Here is a 17,526-nt window from a genome sequence, read left to right on the forward strand (position 1 = left end):
GGGGAGTGGGGCACTAGGGTTTAGCAGGTATAGAGTTTCAATTTTGCAAAAAATAAAAGTATTCTGGAGATTGATGGTAATGACAGTTGCACAGCAATGTAATGTACTTATGCCACTGAGCTGTACACTTAAAATGGTGAAAATGTTAAGTTTTATAATACCACAATTGAAAAATAAATAATGGGACCAGGGATACAGCTTAGTGATAGAGCATTTGCTTTGCATGTATGGAGCCCTGGGTTCAAGCCCCAGCACCAAAATAAATAAGCAAACAAACAATAAAATAAAATGCAAATGGCAAAGCTCTGAATAAATGTGGCACTACTAGTATTACAGACAATTTTACTCTTGGCTCTGGGGACTTCAGCACGTCTCCTTCACTGCAATAAAAGCCCTTGCTTTCTCATTTGTCACCATTTTCAAACATTTTCCATGAAACACTCATCTCTAATTGCCAGAGTCAGTCTTCAGTCTTCATTTTCTAGATGGGGGGAAACCAGGGGTTAGATTCAAAGTCTGAATCATCAGGGCTGGGTTCCAATCTTGGCTCTACTGTTCATTAGCTGCACAAGTTTCTGAACTTCTCTGAGCCCCCATTTTCTCCTGAGGAGGGAAAGACACCTACCTCCCAGCACTAGCATGATGATTATTCAGCAGAATGCAATAGGCCTTGGCGCAGGCACTGACACACAATTAGTGCTCAACTGGGAGACTGTGTTGTCATTAAGCACAACAAGTCTAAATGAGGATTTTGTCAATGTTAGTTTCCCTATTATTCTTACACACCTATCTATGTCAAACAGTGGGGCTCAGAGGAGAGGGCTGAGATGAGGTAATGAGGACACTTTCTTCCCACTAGGACAGTTTTCCAGGTGACTGAATTTACTCCATTCTCTTCCTCTTTTCTCTTGCAGTCCTCATTAATAACTGCAGAATGTTCTGGGAATGCAACATCCTGAGATAGGTCAGAGATGGCTGGAACAGACTGGGCTCTGTTCCAGTCCTTCTAGAAACAATATTGGAGCCCAACCCACCTTGCCTTGACATATAAAACCAGCAAGGGCTGATTGTGGGTGCCCCAGCTACAATGTAAGTGGAGCATTCACAGATGACATCCCACTTTTCCCTGGGCACCCTTTCAGAACCCTTGGAAACTTGCTTGCAGTGAGCACTAGGTTTTTGTTGTCCTTTGCTACATCTTTATAAGGAATAAACCCTCTTCATGTAACCTGGTGTGTGTGTGTGTGTGTGTGTGTATGTGTGTGTGTGTGTACTTGTATGGTTGCTCTTTCTCTTTGGATTCAGGCAAGTTGTTGACCACTGCATGATGAATCTGCTTCACATCTTCAACCCTCTTTTTTTTTCTTCCTTTCTTTCTTTCTTCCTTCCTTCCTTCTATCCTTCCATGAATGATTCTTCACTAGGTTCCCATGGGGCACTAGGCACTTTGCCATAGCACTGAGGCATAACCCAATTCCTGACCTCAAAGAACTGAGGGTTTGGTGAATGGAGACCTAGACAGAGATATTATGGTGACTTTGGGAAATACAGAGAAGAGGACAGTTTTTTTTTTTTTCAGTACTAGGGATTAAACCCAGTTGTATTTTACTACTGAGCCCTTTTCAATTTTTTAAATTATTTTTTGTTTTGTTTTATTAATATTTTTAATTATTTATTTTTTGTTTATTATTTTTGTTTTTAATTTGTAAAAACAAATTAAATTTGTTTTTAATTATTTTTTATTATAATAAAAATAATAATTATTATTTTTGAAATAAGATCTTGATAATTTAGGGCCTTGCTAAGTTGCTGAGGCTGGCCTTCAACTTGTGATTCTCCTGCCTCAGCCTCCCAAGTTAATGGGATTATGCGCATGCACCATCATGGGCAGCTATAAGAGAACAGGACTTTTTTTGTGGGGGGCACTATTAGGTACTCATTTATTTTCCTTGTAAATATTGGGTACTCATTTGTTTATCTATTTATTTTGGTACCAGGATTTGAATTCAGGGGCACTTAACCACAGAGCCACATCCCCAGCGATTTTTTGTATTTTATTTAGAGATAGGGTCTCATTGGGTTGCTTAGTGCTTTGCTAAGTTGCTGAGGCTGGCTTTGAACCTGCAATCTTCCTGCCTCAGACTCCCTAGCTGCTGAGATTATAGGCGTTTGCCATTGCACCCAGCAGAAGAGGATATTTTTAAGATGCATATGTGTCTTGGTTCCCTCATCTATCAAATGAGAATAATAATACTTAACTCATGAGATTGCTCTGTGAATGCTGTCTAGCATTTCATGGAGGTTCAATAAGCACTTGTTGAATTTAAAATGTGTTGATGTAGAATAAACAGGACGTGATGCCTAAGAAAATGTGGGGTCAAGGAAGAAAAGACATAGTGGATAACTCCTGGGTTTCTAGTTTAGGCACTACCTGGCCTGGTAGTGATGCTGAATGGAGTCAGAGGAAGAAATGGGAAGCAGGTTTGGGGCAACATGATAAAACTAGTGTTGGACACATCAAACTGTGAGAAAGATATGGGAGGGTGTGTATCCAATAGGAACAAGTGAAACTTCTGAGCTGGAGACAGGAACTGGTGGGTTAGAAAAAAATATGTCTTGGGAATAGGTGAGATGTGTGGATAAAAGAGAAGAGGACTGGGAGTCCATGCCAGCACTCAAAGGGTGGATGGAGGAGGAGGTACACAGGACCAGGAATGAGGTATCACAAGGGAAGAAGAGGAGAAGCTGTGAGTGTTATCACAGAGGCCAAGGCCAGAGATGGTTCAGGGGAGAGGTGAGGGTCCAGTGTCAAATGTTTCAGACAAGTGATGACAAAGGCCCCTGGGATTGGGACTGGCCTCTGTATTTACTCCTAGTTTTACAAAGAATGAAAGGAGAGGAAGTTCATCCATTGACTGCAGCTATTCTCCCAAGAACTCTAGCAGTGAAGGAAAGGAGGGGATTCAAAAGATAACTGGAGGGGCTGGGGATGTGGCTCAAGCGGTAGCGCGCTCGCCTGGCATGCGTGCGGCCCGGGTTCGATCCTCAGCACCACATACAAACAAAGATGTTGTGTCCACCGAGAACTAAAAATAAATATTAAAAACTCTCTCTCTCTCTCTCCTCTCTCACTCTCTCTTTAAAAAAAAAAAAAAAAGATAACTGGAAGAGTGGTAAGCCCATTTTGGAATGGAGAAAACCTAAGCAAATTTTTGGGCTAAGTTTTTTTTTAGGCCCTTTCTTTTCTCCAGTTGATTTCACTGCTGCATTCTGGACAGGCAAGCAGTGCATAGATGGGTCCCTCACTTGGGTGATGAAAAAAGAAAACTGAGTTTGGGGAAAGGAAGAGCTTTCCCCAAGGAGTAGCTTGCATTTGCTCTTCTTCCATAAGAGTCTAAGCCTTTCACAAGCCCGAGGTCAGTTCCCTGCCATTTCCATAAAAGGGGCTTCTAACCCCAGGTCAAGCCCGCATCTCCACACCTCCTAGATTTACCATCAGCAAATAATCTCACCTCTCTCTTTATAGAGACCATCAAAAGAAGACCATCGAAACTTCCCAAACTCCTCCCCCCCACCAATAGGGACCTACTCACCTTGTCCTCATCACCTTCCCCTCTCTTCCTACCATCTCAGGACAAGTGTTCGGACCTAATAGTTTGCTAACGCTCTATGTCCAGCCCTCCCACTGTACAGAAAACTCTTCAACAACTATTTCCCCCTTTCTCCCATATCTTCAGCCTCTTGCTTTCCACTAGATCCTTCCCTACACATATAAATCAGGTCACCTCTCTTCCATTTAAAAAAAAAAACTAAATTCTTCTGCACAGCATTTCCTCGTATCTGCCACTCTGTCTCTCTCCTTCTGTGCCTTGCCAATTTTCTTAAAAGAGTTCCTCCACTTACTCTCTTCTCTCACCACCCCCTCATTTTCCAAATCACGGCCATCTGTCTCTTGCACACCACCCCATCCTTACCCCACCCCACACAAGTGCTTGCCAAGGATGCCAGCCCATTTCTGCTGAGCCAGACCAATGTCCACTTCTCAGTCCTTATACCTGGGACCTCTCAGCAATGACCATTCCAATCTTTTTGGAATTCTCTCCCCCAGATTTCTTCTGTCTGACAAATATTGACTTTCTTGTCTTCCTCTTATCTCTCTGGCCACCCCTCAATGGCCTCTTCTTAGACTTCCCATGACTGATCAATATTAATTATGTAGCTTCCACTTCCTGAGGATCTCTAAAAAAGAGAGAATGCTACTTCTCTTCTTTGCAACCAAGAATCTTAGCTTTAACCTAAATTCAAACAACACCCTCCCATTTGGGTTCCCGGTACCCATTATTTTCTAATTTTCTGTCTACACCTCATGTAAATGGACTTTTTAAAACACAAATCCGAGGACTTGGGATGTGGCTCAGAAATGCTTGCCTAGCAAGTTTGAGGACCTGGGTTCCAACACCAGCACAGCAAAAATAGAACAGAACGAACCAAAAACAATCTGGAAAAACAGAAAACAAAACCAAAAACACCCTTCATTGGTTTCTTGTTGCCTATGCACAACATACAAACTTTTGAAGCGGGCTTACACAGCTCTCTGTGTTCGGATCCCACCTTCTTCTCTATTCTCATGTCTCTCACCTACCTTTTGCCTTTGGCGGGGGGGGGGGGGGGTAGAGGGTAGTGGGATTGAGCCCAGAGAAACTTTACTGCTGAGCTACATTCCCAGCATTTTTTTTTTTTTAGACAGAGCCTCATTAAGTTGCTGAGGTTGGCTTTGAACTTGTGATCTCCTGCCTTGACCTCCTGAGCCACTGGGATCACAGGCATGCACCACACCACATCCTGCTACCCTCTTACCTTCTCATGTCTTTTCAATTCCTCAGATACAACATGGTATCTCACTCCCCTGAGCTTTTTAATGTGGTTTTATATCTGCCTAAGACACTTTTCTGTACCCTTGCTCCTTTTCTTTATCTAATTCCTAATGATCCTCCAGGGCTCAACTCTAGCATTTCCTCCTCCTTAAAGTCCCCCTTCCCCATCCATCCATTTACCCATTTCTTTGTGTACTCAGTAAGGGAAGCTGCATGCAAACTCCAAGAGACTCAAAGAAGGTTAGGAAACCTCAGAGGGAGAGCACTTTCTTAGCTTCTGTGAGGCCCTGGGTTCAAGTCTAAGCACTGTGCGCCAGAAACACACACACACACAGCCTCAAAGAGAATGCTCAGTCCACCCAGGAACCTGCTAGGGAAGGAAAGAAACTGAAACAAGAGTCCTAATGGTTTGAAGGGTTAGAGCTGAGAGGCAAAGTTACAGAGAAAGCAAGAGTTCACTAAACACAGAATGAAATGCACGGAAAAATAGAATGTCAATAATGAGAACTAAGGAAATTCTCCCATTTGTATTTTAGTTAAAGATTCTTTGCAGGCTGTAATGTACTTAAAAGGGTCTGTCTGATTAGGGAGCCCTAAAATAAATAGGAAAACTCACTTAATCACAAACCATATTGATTGGCCCAGAGTAAAGCAGGTTATGTACATTATCAATCATAATTCTTGTGACAAGATATTGCTATCCCCATTTTGCAGATGAGGAAAATTCAGAGAGGCTAAGTGATTTACCCAAGAATCACAGTAAATTACTGGCAGACTCAAAGTTTAGACCTGATTGTCTGAACTCAAATCCACACTCTTGATTTTGAGATTTTTGTGCCCAATTTTTTACCCACTGGAGTGGGCTTGTGGTAGAGATCCTAATGTGCCAAGAAAATAGGGAGCCCATCAGTAGTTCCCACACTTAATGTCCCCATGGCACCCATCCTGTGTGTGCTGACAGTTTGACAACCTACACAGCAGCTGGTTTGCTCGGAGGAGATCTCTTTTAATTAAAATAACACAAAGGGAGAGCAGCACAAACCATGTCAGCAGGTAATTAATGCAGAGGAGGGCCCAGGCCTGCAGGAACGCTCCACTGCTACCTGCCCGAGCCCAGCCTCATTCACCACCTCCATCCCAGAGCTGCCACTCTGTTCCTGCAGGCCACACACTGCTGCCTGCCTACCTCCATGGTGGGGAGGGACAAAATTATCTGGAACCAGATTCTGGGTGACTAGTCTTACTGGGCTCAGCTCCTTCAGCCTCTGAACTGTCCATCTTTCCTGGGATGCAGTAGACTGGCAAGACAAGCTGATGAGAATCCATCCAGGCTCCAGCACTTTGGGCCTCATCTCTGAGGAAGTATCAGGGCCTTTCTAGCCCTACTTCATCAAGCAGTCTTCTAGAGTGGTGGCCTTACATCCCAAGGCAGGGTCTCCAATCAACCTTCCTCAGGATCCAGTGTATTGGGATGAAGCCAACACTCACTTCTGCCCAGACCTTCCACTGGCTTCCCTTCTGGATCTATAGTCTGGTCCTGAATCCCACTGATTTGTTAGGATTCTGATCCCCTTCTTGGCCTTTCTTTCATCTCATCATCTCCATATCCTCAGCAGACACACTAAGAAGGCAGATGACCAAACTAAAGTTCTGAACATTGAGGTAGCTTATCCAAGGATGACAGCAGTTCTCCCATCTCTGCTCAGAGGCTGTGGGGTTTTGTTTGTTTGTTTGTTTGTTTGGCGGGGTTGGGGGTGAATTCCAACCATCAGTTCAGCTATAACTTGCTTTTCTGTGTTTGGTTGTTTGTTGAGATGGGGGTCTCCATATGTTGCCCAGGTGGGTCTTGAACTCCTGAACTCAAGGGATCCTCTGGCTCAGCCTCCTGAGTGCCTCCTGACTACAGGCACTTGCCACTGCATCCAGCTCTTGCTTTTCTGTTTTTCATAATCTTTGTATTTTGGGATACAACCTTTACTTAATTTCCCCAATTTATGTTATTGATACTTTTGTCAAAACTAAGAATATGACATTGTTTACTTGACTTTTTTTTTTCAGGTCTGGGGATTGAATCCAGGTCCTTGCACATGTGAAGCAAGGGCTCTACCATTGAGCTACAGTCCCAGCCCTGTGCTCTTGACTTTTGAACCAGGAAATTTTTTTCTCCCTAACGGACGAGCTCCAACTTTCTTTCTTTCTTTTTTTTTCCATTCAAAAGTCCAAGGAGGAGTATGGAAGCTCATAATATGGCCTCTTTATCATCAGCATACCCTCTCCTAGCATTTCTACCTTGCCCGATACCCACCCTCAAAAGCCAGAAAGACAATCCAAGAAGAACCAGCTATATAACCAGAAATTCAAAATTCCTATTCATTGACCTTTGGGTGGCCAACTTATCAAGCTCCTCTTTCCATAATCCCCCAAAGATGCCTTTTGCTCCCAAACACTCCCCTATGCACTAATCTCTTTATTAACTCCATCATTAATTCTTTGGTTTTTTAAATAAACATCTTTTTTTAAAGTTGTTGATGGACCTTCTTTTATTTATTTATATGCAGTGTTGAGAATCAAATCCAGTGACTCACAAATGCCAGGCAAGCACTCTACCACTGAGCCACAACCCCAGCCCCACCATTAATTCTTGTGGGCACTCACCAATATCAGTTCCATCCTCAAAGCTTTCAATCAGATTCAACTCAGTAGATATTCATTAATAACACTGAAACAAATCCCATCCAGGCCCTGGCCTTGAGCAGTTCCTGGTCCTCTGAAGGAAACAGACAGCTCTACCTATGATTAAAACAGCACCTGGGCTCTGCTTCCCTGTTGCCTTGTCCTGGCCTGAGCTGCTTTCCTCTGCCACACCCTCCTGCCATCATGTTCTACCTTACCTCAGGCACGGAGCAATGGAGTTGGCGGTCTATGGACTGAGATCTCTGAAACCATAAGCCTCAAATTAACTTTTCCTCAAAGGAAAACAAAAAGGAAGAAGAAGAAGAAAAGGAAAAAAGAAAGAAAAGGCACCTAGTAAGTGAAGCAATGTAACAGTGGTTAAAAACTTGAGATCTTCAGTGCTCACTTTAGCAGCCCATATACTAAAATTGGAATGATACAGAGAAGATTAGCATAAGGATGACATGAAATTCATGAAGCGTTCCATATTTGGGGGAATGGAACCACCATTTGACTTAGCTATCCCTCTCCTCGGTCTATAGCCAAAGGACTTAAAAACAGCATACTACAGGGACACAGCCACACCAATGTTTATAGCAGCACAATTCACAATAGCTAAACTGTGGAATCAACCTAAATGTCCTTCGGTAGATGAATGGATTAAAAAAATGTGGCATACATACACAATGGAATGTTACTCAGCAATAAAAGAGAATAAAATCATAGCATTTGCAGGTAAATGGATGGAGTTGGAGAAGATAATGCTAAGTGAAGTCAGCCAATCCCCAAAAACCAAATGCCAAATGTTTTCTCTGATATAAGGAGGCTGATTCATGGTGGGATAGGAGGGGAAGCATGGGAGGAATAGACGAACTCTAGATAGGGCAGAGGGGTCTGGGGGGAAGAGAGTGGGCATGGGGTTAGAAATGATGGTGGAATGTGATGGACATTATTATCCAAAGTACAGGTATTTATTTATTTATTTATTTTTTATTTTTTATTTATTTTTTTTTTTAGAGAGAGTGAGAGAGAGAGGGGAACAGAGAGAGAGAGAATTTTAACATTTATTTATTTTTTCTTAGTTCTCGGCGGACACAACATCTTTGTTGGTATGTGGTGCTGCTGAGGATCGAACCCGGGCCGCACGCATGCTAGGCGAGCGCGCTACCGCTTGAGCCACATCCCCAGCCCCCAAAGTACAGGTATTTAGACATGAATTATTGTGAATATACTTTGTATACAACCAGAGATATGAAAAATTGTGCTCTATATGTGAAATAAGAATTGTAATGCATTCCGCTGTCATATGTAAATAAAAAAATTTTAAAAAGAAGCTTGAGATCTTCAATCTCAAAGTTGTGTGACTTCAGATATGTGGTATTAATTTCCATGAGCACCAGTTTTATTTTTAGAAGTTACCTCAGATTTATCTGTCCATTTTGTGTATTTATGTCTTCTTTGTCTTTTGTATTTTATTATTTTCTTGTATCTGTGAATATTTTATTTTATTTTGTTACAGTATATTTTTAGTTGTTAATAGACCTTTATTTTATTTATTTATGGCTATGCGATGCTGAGAATCAAACCCAGTGCCTCACACATGGTAGCCAAGTGTTCTACCACTGATCTACAACTCCACCCCTGAATATTTTTTAAAAATATTTTTAGGGGGCTGGGGATGTGGCTCAAGCAGTAGCGCGCTCACCTGGCATGTGTGCGGCCCGGGTTCAATCCTTAGCACCACATACAAACAAAGATGTTGTGTCCACCGAAAACTAAAAAAAAATAAATATTAAAATTTTCTCTCTCTCTCTCTCTCTCTCTCCCTCTTAAAAAAAAGTTAAAAAAATATTTTTAGTTGTAGATGAACACATTGCTTTTATTTATTTTTATGTGGCGCTGAGGATCAAACCCAGTGCCTCATACATATGAGGCAAGCACTTCACCACTGAGCTACAATCCCAGGCCCAGCCATGAATATTTTAAAACATATAAGAATCTTCCACAAAATACTAGCAAACCAAATCCAATAGCACCTTAAAATCATCATATACCAGGCTGGGGATGTGGCTCAAGCAGTAGCACACTCACCTGGCGTGCATGGGGCGCTGAGTTCGATCCTCAACACCCCATAAAAATAAAATAAAGATATTGTGTCCACCTAAAACTAACTAAATAAAAAATAAATAAAAATTATCATATACCATGATCAAGTGGGATTTCTTCTGGAATCCAAGGCTGGTTCAACATACAAAAATCAACTAATGTGATATACCACATTGACAGAACAAAGAACAGAAATCACATAAACTGCCTGAATAGATGTCAAAAAAGTTTTTAAAAAAAATGCAACACCTTTTCATGGTTAAAAAAAACTCCAAAACCTCTCAAAAAAAGGGGTTGAGGTTATGTAGTAGAGGGCTTGTCTAGCATGTGTGAGGCACTGTGTTCAATCCTCGCATTATGTAAAAATAAAGATATTGTGTACATCTACAACAATATATTTTTAAAAACTAGGAATGGAAGAAAATTGTCTGAACTTAATAAGTCCATATATTAAGAGCCCCCAGCTAAAACCACACTCAATGGAGAAAAATTGAAAGATTTTCATCTAAAATCAGGAATAAGGCAAAGATGTCAATTCTCACACATTTAGTTACATCATCCAAGAAGTCCTAGCCTGAGAAATTAGGTAAGAAAAAGATATAAAGGACATGCAAACCAAAAAGGAAGAAGTAAAATCATCTTTGTTTGATGACGATGTGATCTTATATATTAAAGACACCGTTAGAAAATGTTAGAACTAACAAGTAAATTCAGTAAAATTACAGGACACAGAATGGACATACAAAAACCAGTTGCATTCCTGTACACTAACAACTATCTGAAAAGAAAGTTAGGAAAACAATCCCTTTTATAATTGCATGAAAAAAAGAATGAAATACCTAGGAACAAACTTAACCTAGAAAGTAAAAGACTTGTACACTGATAACTACACAATATGGATGAAAGAAATTAAACAAGGCACAAATACATGGAAAGACATCACATGTTCATGGACAGGAAAAATTAATATTGTTAAAATCCAAAGCAATCTAAAGATCTAGTTAATTGCAGCACTATTTATTTATTTATTTTTGAGAGAGAGAATTTTTAATATTTTTTTTTTTTAGTTCTCGGCGAACACAACACCTTTGTTGGTATGTAGTGCTGAGGATCGAACCTGGGCCGCACGCATGCCAGACCAGGGTGCTACCGCTTGAGCCACATCCCCAGCCCCTGCAGCACTATTTAAATAGGCAAGATGTGGAAACAACTTAAATGTTCATCAACAAATAAATAGGCCAGTCATAGAAAGACAAATACTACATAAATCCTTTTTTTTTTTTTTTTTAATGCTAGGGATCAAATCCAGGACCTCATGCCTGCTAGGCAAATGCTTTACCACTGAGCTACATCCCCAGTTCTGTGTGATTTCATCATACAATATATGTAAAACGGTCAAATCCAATGGGTGTGGTGGTACATGCCTGTAATCCTAGCAGCTTGAGAGGCTGAGACAGGAGAATTGAGAGTTCAAAGCCAGCCTCTGCAAAAGCAAGGCACTAAGCAACTCAGTGAGACCTTGTCTCTAAATAAAATACAAAATAGAGCTGGGGATGTGGCTCGGTGGTTGAGTGCCCCTGAGTTCAATTCCCAGTACAAAAATAAATAAATAATAAAAAATAAAAAGCACTGGGGATATAGCTCAGTGATAAAACACCTCTGGGTTCAATCCCCAATACAAAAAAAAAAAAAAAAGTCAATCCATAGGATCAAAGTATGGAATGGTAGTTGCCACATACTGGGTGAAGGAGAAATGGGGAGTTACTAATCAATAAGCATAAAGTTTCAGCCAAGCAAGATGAAAAGCTCTAGAGATCCACTATGCAATACTGTACCTGAGGTCATCATTAAAGAATTGTACACTTAAACTTTGTTAAGAAGATAGATCATGTGTTCCTACATCTTTTTTTTTATATTTAACTATCTTAGATTATACTATTATCTATGTTTTGCTGACTGTCTCTTATGGTATTAAATTTCCTTACTTGTTTGGTACTTTTTGTTTCTGAACATGTCTTCTGGGAAATTTCTTCTACAGGATTCTATGAATGCCCTGGGTTCTGAAGGCATTGTGAATTGCTTCTGAATGATGTGGTTCACTGACTCTGGATCAATTTTTATCTTCAGCTGGGGTTATTTTGAGATTGGGGTTATATCAGGAAGGTAATACAGAATTGTAGTCACCCACTCACACATTTCTCAGATCAGATGTTCTGATACCTCAGAGTAACATGAAACCTCTCATGATTTGGGCTGAGTAGCCCATTGCCACTTCTGTCCATATCCCACAGGCAATGGGCAGATGACAGAGTTTCCCCAATCCAAATTAACAGAGAGGACAGCCCTTACCTGTCTCACAATTTTTTTGCAGAGATCCTAGTTCTACACTGGAGCCTTCACTCCTGCCCTGGCTTTTAACTGAAGCCCTGTCCCTAGGCTTAGATCTCAATACTTTCATTGGCTATGTATCTTCAGATTCTACCCTGAAGGAATGCACAGTATTATTTTGACATCTGGAAATCTTAAATTTTTACCTTTATCGATTTCAAGCTCAGCTATACATTTTTTTTAAATGGGGGGAAAAACAAAAAACAAAACAAAACCCTTTTATCCAGCATTTCTATGTGTTTGTAACAAAATGTCAGCTCATCCAACCTCTCAAGCACAATTGCTAGGAAAAATTTATCACAGTCATGTGAGAACATGGAGACAATAATGTCTTAGAAGAGAGAAAAAATACTGCATTGTGGACAAGCAAAATGAGAACCGAGTGAACGCCATTATATTTGAAGATGCAGAGGTTGTTGGTTACCCTGGTTAGAGACGTCTCCTGGAGTAGCAGGGACAGGAGGCTTAGTGAAGAGTGAGGTAACAGAGAGGTGGAGACAGGTGGTCCCCCTTCTGTAGTTTTGCTGGTAGACCTGTAGAAGGTTCTCAGGGTCGGGGCAAGGGTGTTTAGAGGCAGAGAGCAGAGGCAGAAGAATCAGAGAATGCAGGAAAGAAAAGATGTTCCATAAAGACCAGGGAAGGCAAGAGATAAGCCCACAGGAGTGGTTGGCCTTTCCTGAAAGGATCAGAATGCAGAGGGAAAGAAGCACGAGGAAGGCGTGAAGACCCTTGCACTCCGGTGGCAGGTGCAGGGAGGGCGTTCACGTTTACGGGTGGGTGGAGTCAGTAGCATGGTCCTGTCCGGGTAGAGGGGTGAGGAGAGCAGAATAGATGGGTGTTTGGTGAGGGAGAGTTTGGGAAAGAGGAGAGCGCATTACCAGCCGTCCCTTGGGGACAGGAAGGCCATGGGAGTCCCTCCCGCAGCCCCTCGGTGGGCCAGCCTGGAGCAGGTACTAGTCCTGTGAGCTGCAGGAGGCCCCACGCTGGGAAGATCTGTGTGCTACGGGGAAGGCAGGGTCTGGGTAGAGCGAGCGGGGAAGAGAGGCGGTGGGGGGCGGGCTGCAGGGGGTGGTGACCACCGCTGGGCAGAGAGCGGGTGGAAAAGTGGAAGTACTGGGTGAAAGTAAGTTTCCAAAAGTGGAACTTGGGGAAATTTGCTTATATGTAAGTTGTTTTGTAGTTATATTTGCCTGGAGATTGATCTGTGAATGAATGATTAAAAAAGAAAGAAAGAAAGAAAGAGAGAGAGAGAGAGAGAGAGAGAGAGAGAGAGAGAGAGAGAGAGAGAGAAAGAAAGAAAGAAAGAAAGAAAGAAAGAAAGAAAGAAAGAAAGAAAGAAAGAAAGAAAGAAAGAAAGAAAGAAAGAGAAAGAAAGAAAGAAAACCGCAGAACCAGGGAAGTGGAGCAGAGGGGTAGGTGGGAGCGCGGGGCGGGGAGAAGAGGTGAGAGTGAGAACATCTGGCCAGAGGCCGAGTCCCTCCTCCCTAGGCTAGATCCTCCTGGACTCCGCTAGCTCCCTGCATTCTGCCTCCGTCCTCCCCGGCCTCCTCCTCCTGTCATCTAGGAGGGTCACCCGAGGGGTTTCAGGCTGGGGCTATTTTGTGAAGGGCCGATTCCCGGAGCGGCGCCGGGGCGGGAGGGAGCGGGTGGGGGCGCTGGCGGCTGGGCTGAAGCTGGGAGGGGGAGGGGCAGGCGGAGGCCGAGTGCCCCAGGCGTGGAGGCTGCGGAGGTGTCAGAGACAGAGACTTAATGACAAGCCCGGGGTCCACCTGCACAGATGAGCAGGGCTGGGAGGGGGGAACTGTGGGGAAATTGGAAAAGGGACACATTCATTTTTCAACGCACATTCCTGTCCGTATACACACACACACACACACACACACACACACACCCCTTTAATAAAGAGCCAGAGGCTTCCTCTCTTCTGTCTCTCCCTCTGCTTCTACAAAGGACCCCCAGGAGAGGGTCATGATGGACAGAGAGGGGAAGGAAAGGGGTTGCTGCTGCCTATGCGCTTGCCTGGGGGACGCCCAGGCACCCTGCTGACTCTGGCCACCCAGTTTAGGTGTGTGTGGGGGGGAGGGGCAGACCAACAAAAGACTGGGAAGCTGAGTGCCCCCCACATGAGCAGGCATTTAGCCAGAACCCTAAGCCTCTGGAGTCCCAGCTCAGCCCCTCAGAAGAGGCCCTGGGGAGACTTCTTAGAGTCCCTCCCCATAACACAATAGGTTCACAGAAAACCCCAGACACTAAGCCCATCGACTCCTGTGCTGGATCCTCCCTCCCCGACCACCAGCCTCCTCCAAACTGAGAAGAGGTACCAGGGCTAAGCTGACCTACTGGACCAGAGAGGTGACGCGCTCCTCTAAATCAGCATCCCAGGACTCAATTCGGGCCATCTGTCTGGAAGAGTAGCTACATCTAGTGAGTGACACACAAACACCATTCTCACAGTCTGTGTAAACTTCGGGTGCCTTCAAGGCCACATTCAAATAGCAGTAATCTCAACCCCCACCCCCTAGAAAATCACAGGCATCCATTCCCTCTCTCATATATTTCTGAGGATCCTGGGAGATGTTTTCATGTTCCTTTCATCTACTGACTGCCACTAAAGGTGCTCAGTATGGTTGTGCAGGTCCCACGCAGACTGTACAGCTCAAGGGTGCTATTTGCTTAGCCCATGATGATAATATAACATTATCTTTACATGTCTTTCCAGTCACCGGAAGCTGACAAGCCCACTAACTCAAGTTCAGGTTCTTTTTTTTTTCCAAAAGGTAAAGATTACCCAAATCAAAGGTGTGATTTCTTCCAAAAACATTTGCAAACCCCTAATTTATCTATACTTGTTACTCCTTTTTTTCTTTTCTTTTCTTTTTGGTAGTGAAAATAAGCTAATTTTGTTGGTCATCAACCCCAAGTAATTTATTTTTCAGTTCCACAGCACCATATCTACAGAGTTTGAATAGCCCCCAAATTCCGATGACTGACACAGTAATCACTGATTTTTGTATCATTTACTGTGCATATGATGCTTCTGAATGGTCCAGGCAGCAGTCAGTGACCCACCTCACTAGATTAGAGATCACATTTTTTGTTTATATTTTTATGTGGGCTTGTGTATGTGTGCATGAGTGTGTGGGGGTGTACGTGACAAAACATACACAACTTTTTATCATCATAACCATTTTTAAAGTGTACAGTTCTGTGTCATTGAGTACATTTACATTGTTGTGCCAACATCACCACTTTTTCTTCAGGCCAACCGAAACTCTACCTATTAAATAATCATTTCCTCTTCATCTTTAGCCCCTGGCAACCACCATTGTATTTTTTATGTAAAAATTGGACTACACTTTTCATCTCATCTAATTGAAATAATCATACAGTATTAGTCCTTTTATGACTGGCTTATTTTGCTCAGCATTATATCTTCAAGGCTTGTTGCTGTGGTAGCAAGAGTCAGAATTGTCTTCCTTTTCAGAGCTGAATAATATTCCATTGTATGGATATACCACATTTTATTTATCCATTCATCTGTTGATGGGCATTTGGGTTGTTTCTGCCTTTTGGCTGTTGTAAATAATGTTTTGATGAATGTATTTGAGTCTTTCCTTTCAAGTCTTTGGGGGATGTATGCCCAGAGGCGAAATTGTTGGATCATATAGAAATGCTGTTCAATTTTCTTGAGGAATTGTCATACCATTCTCCAGAGCTGCCACACTTTTTTATATCTTCCATGGCAACTAACAAGGCTTCCAGTTTCTCCATGTTCTTGCCAACATGTGCTTTTTCTGTTTTTGTTTTGGCAATCCTGAGGCAGTTGTCCTCAACAGCTCCCTCTCCTTAAGCCTACATCCAGCCAATACTTCATCCAACAGAGGGCATTAGACTCTGTCTAAGCCCTCCTTCTTCACCACCTTGCTGCTGGCTCAGGCCCTCCTAACCTTCTGATGCCATTGCACTTCAGTGACTTTCCAACAGGTTCAGTGGAAAGAGCCACATAGCACAGAAAGTGGCTTGGGAGGCTGAGGCAGGAGGATTGTGAGTTCAAAGTCAGCCTCAGCAACTTAACAAGGCTAAGCAACTCAGTGAGACCCTGTCTCTAAATAAAATACAAAAAGGGCTGGGGATGTTCCCCGGTGGTTAAGCGCCTCTCGGTTCAATCCTCTAGACATCTGTAATTTCACAACCCTACTTTTCAACCTTATGGTTGGCAAGCATGATTACAAATATGATGTGGTCATGTCATACAGTTATAATAAACAAAATACATCAGTACCTCATTTTTAAAAAGATAATATTCCAAGGAGGGGAAGGCAGGGGATATGGGGATAAGAAAGATAGTAGAATGTATGTGACTGTAGGACTAAGGTGATTCTACAAGATGTATACTCAGAAAAATGAGAAATTATATCCCATCTGAGTATGATATATATCAAAGCATGTAAGTACATTCTACTGTCATGTATAACCAGTTAAAACAAAAAATTAAGGGAAAAAAGGATAATATTCCATTGTATAGATATATCACTTTTTGTTTTCCATTCGCCAGTTGATGGACTTTGGGTTGTTTCCACTTGGGGCAATTATGAGTAATCAAGTGTTTTGTGACTATATGTCTTCAATGCTCTTGAGGATAAATATACCTAGGAATGGAATTGCTGGGTTGTATGATAACACCATGTTTATTTTTTAAAAATGTTATTGCATTTTTATACCTTTATTTTATTTATTTATTTTTATGTGGTGCTGAGGATGAAATCCAGTGCCTTCCACATACTAGGCAAGTGCTCTACCACTGAGCGGCAACCCCAACCCCCTATTTTTAAACTTTAAAGGAACTACCTGATTATTTTACAAAGAAACTGCACCATTTTACATTCCCACCCACCAGTTATGAGGGTCCCAATTTCTCCACCTCCTTACCAACACTTGGTGTTATCTGTCATTTGATGAAAAATATCCCTGTGGATATGAAGTGATATTGTGGTTTAATTTGCATTTTCCTCATGGCTAATGATGCTCACAGTTACTTGTTTTGGGTTTTTTTGTTTGTTTGTTTGTTTTGTTTTTGTGCTGGGAATTGAACTCAGGGGCACTTAACCACTGAACCACACCCCCAGACCCATTTTGTATTTTACTTAGAGACAGGGTCTCAATGAGTTGCTTAGCACCGCAATTTTGCTAAGGCTCGCTTTAGACTCTTTTTTTTTTTTTTAATATTTATTTATTTATTTTTAGTTCTCGGCGGACACAACATCTTTGTTGGTATGTGGTGCTGAGGATCGAACCTGGGTCACACGCATGCCAAGCGAGCGCGCTACCGCTTGAGCCACATCCCCAGCCCTGGCTTTGGACTCTTGATCCTCCTGTCTCAGCCTCCGGAGCTGCTGGGATTACATTGTGTACCACTGGGCACAGTGCCATTACTTGTTGTTTTTTTTTTTACAAAATAAGGTTGATATTTTCCTATTATAAAAGT

General features: G+C 42.3%; 1 pseudogene; it reads left to right on the forward strand.

The window, feature by feature from the left end:
- The first annotated feature begins 7,945 nt into the window (after positions 1-7,945).
- On the forward strand, positions 7,946-8,040 carry LOC120891027 (U6 spliceosomal RNA; annotated as a pseudogene).
- The last annotated feature ends 9,486 nt before the right edge of the window (positions 8,041-17,526 follow it).

The sequence above is a fragment of the Ictidomys tridecemlineatus genome, chromosome 11 (genome assembly GCF_052094955.1).
Source record: "Ictidomys tridecemlineatus isolate mIctTri1 chromosome 11, mIctTri1.hap1, whole genome shotgun sequence".
NCBI lineage: Eukaryota > Metazoa > Chordata > Mammalia > Rodentia > Sciuridae > Ictidomys > Ictidomys tridecemlineatus.